Here is an 8,304-nt window from a genome sequence, read left to right as displayed (position 1 = left end):
TCACACAAAGTTCTAGTGTCCATGATGCTTACTGGTGGCCAGATGTCACTTGTGGGACTGAGCTACTTTTGTTTGATATCCACCATGTAGACCCGGATAGAATCATGCCCCAATAACCACTAAGAAGATAACAGTGTACGGTGTATTGACTATCAAAACTGTCCTATTAATCCGCTGTGAAACTGTCTCATATTTGTTTCTCAATAAAAAATAAATATATATTTTTAAAAAAGAATCATGCCCCATAGAGTGCAGATGTCCATTTGTAGAGTATGTTAATGGAAATATATTGCTACTGTATAGAGAAGAGTAATTGAAAGACTGCTTTTGTATACCTCTTTTTCTCCTATGTTTAATTGTTTGCCCTATTTGGTGGGTTCTTTCCATTCTCATACATGGAGTTGTGGTCATTTTGATCCCTCTGTAGAATATCTTTTCGTAATCTGTAGAGTTGGCTTCGTTATCATGAAATTCTTTAATTGTTATTTGTCATGGAAGTTTTTCACTTCACAATTGTACTTGAAAGAGTATTTCAGGGTATATAGTCTAGGTTGGACTTTGTTTTCTTACAAGACTTATAGTACTTTGCTCCATGCTCTTCTTTTTTATTTTATTTTTTTGCAGAAACAGGGATGGAACTCAGGCCCTTACACCTGCCAGGGAAGCACTTATTCCACTGAGCCATCTCCCCTCCATGCTCTTCTTGAGTTGATGGTTTGTGAAGAGAAATCTGACATTATTCTGATGGGTTTTCTTTTAAATGTGATCTGTTTGTTTTTTCTCTAGTGGCTCTTAGTATATGTTTCCTGTGCTGAATTTCTGAGATGTTGATTATTATATGTCTGGGTGTGGTTTTAATTGGGTTGATGTTGTTTGTAATTCTGTATGCTTCGGTTACTTAAATGTCAGATAATTTCCCCATATTTGGGAAGTTTTCTGCTATTACTTCTGTCCATATTCTTTTTATATCATTTGTATTGACTCCTTTCTCATTGATGCCCATTAGTCTTATGTTGTTCATCTTTGCATTGTCTTGCAGATGTTGAATTTTTTTCCCTACATCCTAGTTGTTTTTCAGAGATCTTTTCTTACCTTTTCACAAACTGCAGTGGTGTCTTCAAGGTCTGAAAGTCTATTTTCACTTTCATTCAAATGGTTTTGCCAGTGTGTGATTGAGGTTTTAATTTCCTGTAGAGCACTTTGAATCTGCTTCACGCATTCTATTTCTTTCTTATATTGCTCTTTTAGGGATTCCATCATTTTTCTATTCTCCTCTAGAAGTAGCACTTGGTACTACTTTCATTATAGTTACCATTTCTTTTTTTACTTGAGAAATTATTTCTGATCTGATTTCCTCTATACTTTTGTGCAGTTGTTGCTTTACTTCAGATGCTATTATTTCAGAGGTATCAGGTATATGATTTCCAATTTCTTCTATGCTTTTGTCTCCTGCATTTGTTCTAAGTGTGCTTGGGGCCTGAGAATGCATTTTACTCCTTCTCTTTGTCATTTTGTGTAGCACTCTCTTCTGACCTTTGGTGTAGAGCTTAGATACAGTTATTACCTTAACACCCGGTCCAGATTTACCAAGTTCAAACTCATCCAGGTGGGTTTGACTTGGGTCTGGCTGTTGTGCTTCAATTCTTCCTACTGCAGCCCTTGGAGGTGAACCCTGTGTGTCACTGTGGCAAGATGTTCTGCTCATGGATCATCTGGGTGGGTCTTGCCTCTAGCCTCTTTGCAGGGAGTTCTGCTGTTGTGTTCTATACCAGGCCTGTCTGATGGAGGAAGTTCCACTCACATGTCAGGCCTGGGCTCTGGGTCGAATGAGGATCTGGTAGCTGGATCTTGTTTTTTGATTCATTCTGCCAATCTGTTTCTTTTGATTGGTAAATTGAGACCATTCTTGAAAAAATAAAATGCATTAAAATAAAGGAATAAATTTGTCCTGTTGCTAAGAAAACATTTCTAGTTTATCTCCTTCTAGAAAATAACTCTGGAAGAGGGGCCGGGGAGATGGCTCAGTAGGATAAGCGCTTGACTGGCAAACGCAAGTATTTGAGTTCAATCCCTGGTTCCGCAAAAAAAAAAAAAAAAAAAGAAAGAAAGAAAATAACTCTGGAAGAGCAGGGGTATTTTTCCTTTTTCTTCATTGATAGGACTGAAAACATTTTTCTTTTTTTGTATTGATAGTACTTATAATATTACAATGAGATTATTGTAAAACTTTATCTCAACACTGTGTGTGCCCATGGCTAGGATTAGGTTTTACTGATCTTTCTGTAGGCATCAGGTAAAACAGTACCTATATTTAAATAAATTATCAATCACACATAATCATGAATAGAGAAAAATATATGTTGGACAGTCTTATTTTCAATTTATAAGCATGAACTTCAGATAAATTCTTAATCCATTAGACTCTATTATACTTCCATACTCTGCTCCCTCCCCTGTTTTTCTGATAGCTCATTACACCTCTCTGTTACTCTTTGACTTCCTAAGATCCTTTCTCTACATACATCTTTATTCTTACCTAAGACCTTGCTTTTTCTTTCACAAGAAAGCTGAACCACAGAAGAGAGTTTCTGGGGCTAGGATGATAACTCAGTGGTATAAGCGCCTGCCCAGCAAGTGCAAGGTCCTGAGTTTGATCCCCGGTACTACATGCCGTGCCAACCTCTGAAACCAGGAGTGGTGGTGGACACCTGTAATCCCAGAGCTAAAACAGGAAGATCACTAAGAGTTGGAGCTGTGTAGCAAGACCTTGTACCAAATAAATGTTTTTAAAAAATAAAAGTTTCCACAGATTCTCACTTTTACTCACCACTACCATCTTTACCACATAAACGACTTTGTCATGTATTCACATATGAAGTATCCATACACCTATGCAAAGTCAGACCCTTTACTTGGGCACAGGATTCCTCCTTTTAAAAAGCATTAAAAAAAATCAGTTCTCCAGCAATTCTCTCCCCTCAACTACATGAGTATCTGGGTTGGTTTTCATTTATATTCTGTAAGGTCATTCTACAATCTTAAATGGAGATGATCATTTATTCAGAATTATTTTCAGAACATCTATCACTATAAAGTACAGAGTGATAAGCAGTTTAGGAATTGCAGAAGTATAGAATATTATTGAGGGAATAGCAGGTTGTTTAGTCTGATAAGTTAGAAATTTGTGAGGGACTTTAAAACTTTTTTCTACCTCTAACTTGTCATAAATATTAAAAAAAAACTTTGAAAAAAACCTATTTAGGTCTACTACTTTGCAACTATTGTTAAACCAGATCCCAGAAAATTTACAAATAGGGCTGGAGAGATAGCTCAGCAGCACAGTACATGCCTGGCAAGTACAAGGTCCTGAGTTTGATTCCTGGTACCAAAAAACAAACAAAAAACAAAACGAAACAAAGCAAAACTTACAAATATACCTCTGACATCTAGCTATGAGACACTGCTAAGACTATCAAAATAGTTTTTTCCTTATTGCATTGTTGTTTTTTTTTTTTTAACATTTATTTTTATTTAGTGTGTGTGTGTGTGTGTGTGTGTGTGGCCAGCTCAGCCCACCAGGGGGCGGGGCTGGCTGGCATGTGGTGCTGGGGGATTGAACCGCGGTTCCTGTGCTCTGCTAAGCTTGTTCCACGTAGGTGCTTTAGACCACTGAGCCATCTCTCCAGCCCCTGTTGGGTTTTTTTTAATAATATATTTGGTATAGGGTCTCACTGCAGCTCAGATGCATAGTGAGCTTCCTGTTTTCAACCTTTCCAGCACTAGGATTACAGGTGTGCCTCACCACACCTGGTCTCAGTGGCATGCTCAGCACTCACTATTAGATCAAACTCAGTGTTCTGTCTGTTTACAGCATTCTGAGAGCTGGGATTACACATCCGCTGTACCCAGTCTCTGTGTGCCCCAGAGGTGGGGCTGGCACAGCAGGCCCGGTGCTCGAACTCCTGGCCCCTGCACCTGCTTGTAGATGCTTTAATCTGCTGAGCTATTTGGCCAGCCCTGAAATGATTTTTAAGTCTGTTAATTTACTTCACTATTACAATCACTTTACTGTGTGTGTGTGTGTATCAAGATAAGTGTGTAAAAAACCTTGTGTATCTTAAATCATATACCATTAAAAAAACAGACCATCTCAAAACCCAGCAAGTAATTGATTAAGTTTGAAAAATTTGTTCTGACAAAAATCTGCATTGTTGCTGAGGACAGTATTGTCTATGTTAGTTTGTTTGTTTTTCATTCTTGCATTATGCATAGAAATGAGAGTGGCTGTAAGCATGGATATTCAAGTAGTTCCTCTTCCTAATGACATCTCAGGTCATTTATGAAAATCTCATCAGAACTTTCTTCAGTCTTACTTAATTTTATGTGTGAAATTCTCTTTCTCAAAGTGGGATTGGCAGGTGGGGGAGGTCCCCAAAGAACAACATGCCCAAGATTTGTCTGTTGCCACAGTAATCATTTTATCTTTTTAGTGTAAGTGTGTCTGTCTGGACTGGACTACTGTATTATATGCATTTTTTATAGCAATCAAAATGTGTCATTTTAACTTTCTAAATGATATTTGAATGGCAATGGTTACTTTGGGGAAATTTTGATAATAGTGGGAGGCAACTTGAAATACAGTGAAGCAAAATGATAAACATCTCATTGTCTACATTTTAGGCAACAGAAAAAACTTCCAAAATAAATTCAGATTGTAGGGCTGGGGTGATGGCTCAGTAGAATAAGCACTTCCCTGGCAAGCACAAGGGCCTGAGTTCAATCCCCAGTTCTGCCAGATTGTGAAATTATCTCTGGAAGATTACTTGGCCAAGGCAAGAGAAATATGTAAACTATTAGGAAAGGAAAAAGTTAAATTATTATTATTTGCAAATGATATGATCTTCTACATAGAAGACCCAAAAACTACCAAAAGACTCCTTGGAATTAATAGCCAAATTCAGTAGCATAACAATGTAAAGCCGGCACTCAAAAATCAATAGCATCCCTAATAATAAGCTCACAAAGAGAAACATTACGGAAACAGTACTCTTCACAATAGCATCAAGGGCAATAGAATAAATGCTTGCTTGGCAAGTGTAAGATCCTGAGTTCGATCCTTAGTACCACAAAAAAAAAAAAAAAAAAAACCCACAAACAAAAAAAACAGCATCTAGAAAAATGAAATACTTAGCAATTCACCTAACCAAGGCAGTGAAAGACTTTTGTTTTGTTTTGTTTTTGTGGTACTGGGGATTGAACTCAGGACCCTGTGCTTGCCAGGCAAGTGCTTATTCTACTGACCTATCCCCCCAGCCCAGTGAAAGACTTTTTACAGTGAGATCTATAGTACTCTGAAAAAGGAGATTAAAGAAGACATCAGAAAATTGAAAGATACCTCTATTCCTGGGTAGACAGAACCAATATAGCTAAAATGGCCATACTTCCAAAACTGTTATACACTTTAATGTAATCCCAATCAAAATGCAATGGACCCTTGACATACAATCTTATTTTGTTCATGAGGACTGGTTGTAAGTGAAGCTTATTTTTCCCATAAAAAATAAAGGCAATTGGGGCTGAGGATACAGCTCAAAGGCACAAGCACCAGCCTGGCAAGTGCAAGGTCCTGAGTTCGATTATCAGTATGCCCCAAAAAGAAAATAATGGAAGTACCTGTAGTGTGTTCAGAACCTACCAAAGTACCTCTTAACTAGCCTTTTCTTGATAAAAGGGATTGTGTAATGTGTGCAGTTTACCAGAAATGGCAACAATTTTCCTAGTTTATTCACCAAAAGATTATAAAATGTGCCTAGTTTACTAGAAACAATTCCATACTCAATTCACCTTTCGAGTTCACATCTTTGGCTTGCAGGTAGGGAAGATGAAATGGAAAGTATTTTTTGTTTGGAAGGAGAGTCCTTTCCATAAGGAATATGTTTCTCTGGTGTACTTTCTTTTCTTGGGAGAATCTAAAATCTGGTCTGAGGTTGTCTGTTTCTATCTTTAACACACTTCTGTATGACATGACATTGTCATTAAATGAGTGAAATGATTGGCTTTTTTTTTTTTTTTTATCTGGGTGATTCTTTTCTATGTTTGTAGTTCTGTCCATTTTTTCAGGATTTATTTCAGAAGAATTTTGCTGCACTGATGTTTGATATACTCCCTCCTTTTAAGAAGCTCCTGAGCTGCCATTTTCCTTTGTTCAGCCAGAAGTTGATGAAGTTCCTCTGTAGACAATTCCTGAGTATTTCCTCCACCACTTGCTCAGTATCACCACTGTTTACCTGCAGCCCTATGGATTCTGCTCTAGTGATGCTGCCATCAACTTACAGGGTTTTGAAGATTCAGTCAACTGTACACAGTCTTCAAAGTCTCTTGGATAATTTTAGGCCACACTTTCTTCCAGGTAGATCTCAGTGTCCTTAGGGAGATACTGCCCCAGAATTTCTCAACACCAAACAGGAAAGCATACGGTAATGTTCCTTCCTAAATTCTTTAAGGGTTAAATGTATATCTGAGACCATCTGGAAACATCTCAGTAACAGTTCCTAGGTGCATAGCTGTAACCTGCTGGTCCATAGGCTGCAGTATAGTTGTATTAGGTGGGAGGAATTCAACTGAGAGATTTGGAAATTCTTTGGCCAATTCTTCTTTCAAACCTCATGGGTAAGCAGGAGCATTGCCCATGATGACAAGAGCCTTAAGTGGTAAACCTTTGTTCTTTAGATATTTCTTTATAGCCGGACTGGTCAACTAAACAACGACTACTGTTGTTGCCCAAGCTTTTGCGTTAGAGTACCACATGATCTTTAGACCATTCTTCATGACTTTATTCTTTTCTGAACACTGTAGGGGACTCAGTGTGATAAATCAAGACAGGTTTTATCTTGATGTTACTGCTCACATTGGCACATAGCAACAAGTTTAGCCTATCCTTTCTAGGCTTGTGGCCTGACATTTTCTTCTCTTCCTAGGTAATATATAGTCTCCTAGGCATTTTCTTCCAGAAAAGGCCTCTTTTCTCACATTTGAAAAGTTAATGAGAGCAAAAGCCATTTATCTGTGTCATTGTTTTGAAGTGGTGTGTATAATTTTCAGCAGCCCTTTTATTGGCACTGGCTCCTTCACCATGCCTCGATAATACCGTGAATCCCAGTTCTTCCTTTAAAATTGTGAAAGCAGCCCTTACTGACATGAAATGTTGTTACTTGTTCTAGCAGTATTGACCATGGCTTACAAACTTGAGTAACACCTTTAGCAGCACTAGCTTTTTATATAAATCTTTTCTCTTAAGTTTGTCAACATGGTGAATTTTGATGTGCTATATATGTATTGGATTGGTCATATGAATGCCACTCATGTTTCTCCATAATTTCTTTCCAATTGATTGCTTTCTTTGCCTTACCTTTTTTAAAAGTTACTTTTCTTTTGGGGGGCCATTTTGATAGCAGAAATTGTAACTCATTTAAAGTACTGATAGAAATCACATCCACAAATACACATCTAGGTACATACATATGCTTACATATGGCCTTTCTGGCATTGTGAGTCTTTCTTTACAATCACACAAGCAACTGACATTTGGATCATAACTCAAGAGTTAATTGTAAGTTTAAACCAAAAATCCAGTTGTGATCCAAGCTGTTTATATGTGAGGCTGGTCATAACTTGAGGGTCCACTCTACTGATGTTCTGAACTTTCTCAAGTTCAGAACTAAAGAAAGCAATCCTAAAATTCATATGGAACTAGAAGAGACCTAGGATAGCAACAGCAGTTCTGTTCAAAAAGGACCAGGCAGGAGGCATCACAATCCCAGACTTACAAGTTACTCTATAAAGCCACAGTGATAAAAACAGCATGGTGTTGGCAAAACAGATTTGTGGATCAATGAAACAATAGAGGATGCAGGGCCAGGGATATAGCTCAGTGGCACATGTGCCTGCCTGGTAAACACAAGGTCCTGAGTTCAATTTCTGGCACTCCCCCATCCCAATAAAAAAAAATGAGGATGCAAAACCAACTCTAGGCATGCTGAGTTACATTGTCTTTGACAAAGTAGCCAAATATTTTCCCTGTAGTAAGATAGCTTCTTTAACAAATGGTGCTGAAAAATTGGCTGTCGACATGCTAAAAATTGAACCTAGATCTCTCTTACCTTGCACTAAAGTCAAAATGGATTAAGATCTAAATATTAACATAGAAACAATCTACTTGCAGGCAAAATAGGTAAAACTTGGAAATAGGCTTATAGCAGAGACTGACTAGAACTATGGTTATGGAAGAAATGATACCAGAAATCA

At 37.8% G+C, this 8,304-nt stretch overlaps 1 protein-coding gene across 2 annotated transcripts in view; it reads left to right on the top strand.

Moving 5' to 3' along the window:
* Positions 1-6,693, top strand: part of Carf (calcium responsive transcription factor) — a 91,799-nt gene extending 85,106 nt beyond the window's left edge. The window contains exon 11 of one of the 2 annotated variants that reach the window (XR_002820115.1): positions 6,214-6,693. The gene's annotated coding sequence lies outside the window, so the exon portion shown is untranslated. Of the gene's footprint in view, positions 1-6,209 lie in introns of both variants that reach the window. The other variant, XR_002820114.1, reaches the window with a different exon arrangement.
* Positions 6,694-8,304: the final 1,611 nt, after the last annotated feature.

The sequence above is a fragment of the Octodon degus genome, unplaced genomic scaffold (genome assembly GCF_000260255.1).
Source record: "Octodon degus isolate 3935 unplaced genomic scaffold, OctDeg1.0 scaffold00016, whole genome shotgun sequence".
Classification (NCBI taxonomy): Eukaryota; Metazoa; Chordata; class Mammalia; order Rodentia; family Octodontidae; genus Octodon; species Octodon degus.
Note: the sequence above shows the minus strand (reverse complement) of the source record. Positions and strands in the feature narration are given on the sequence as shown.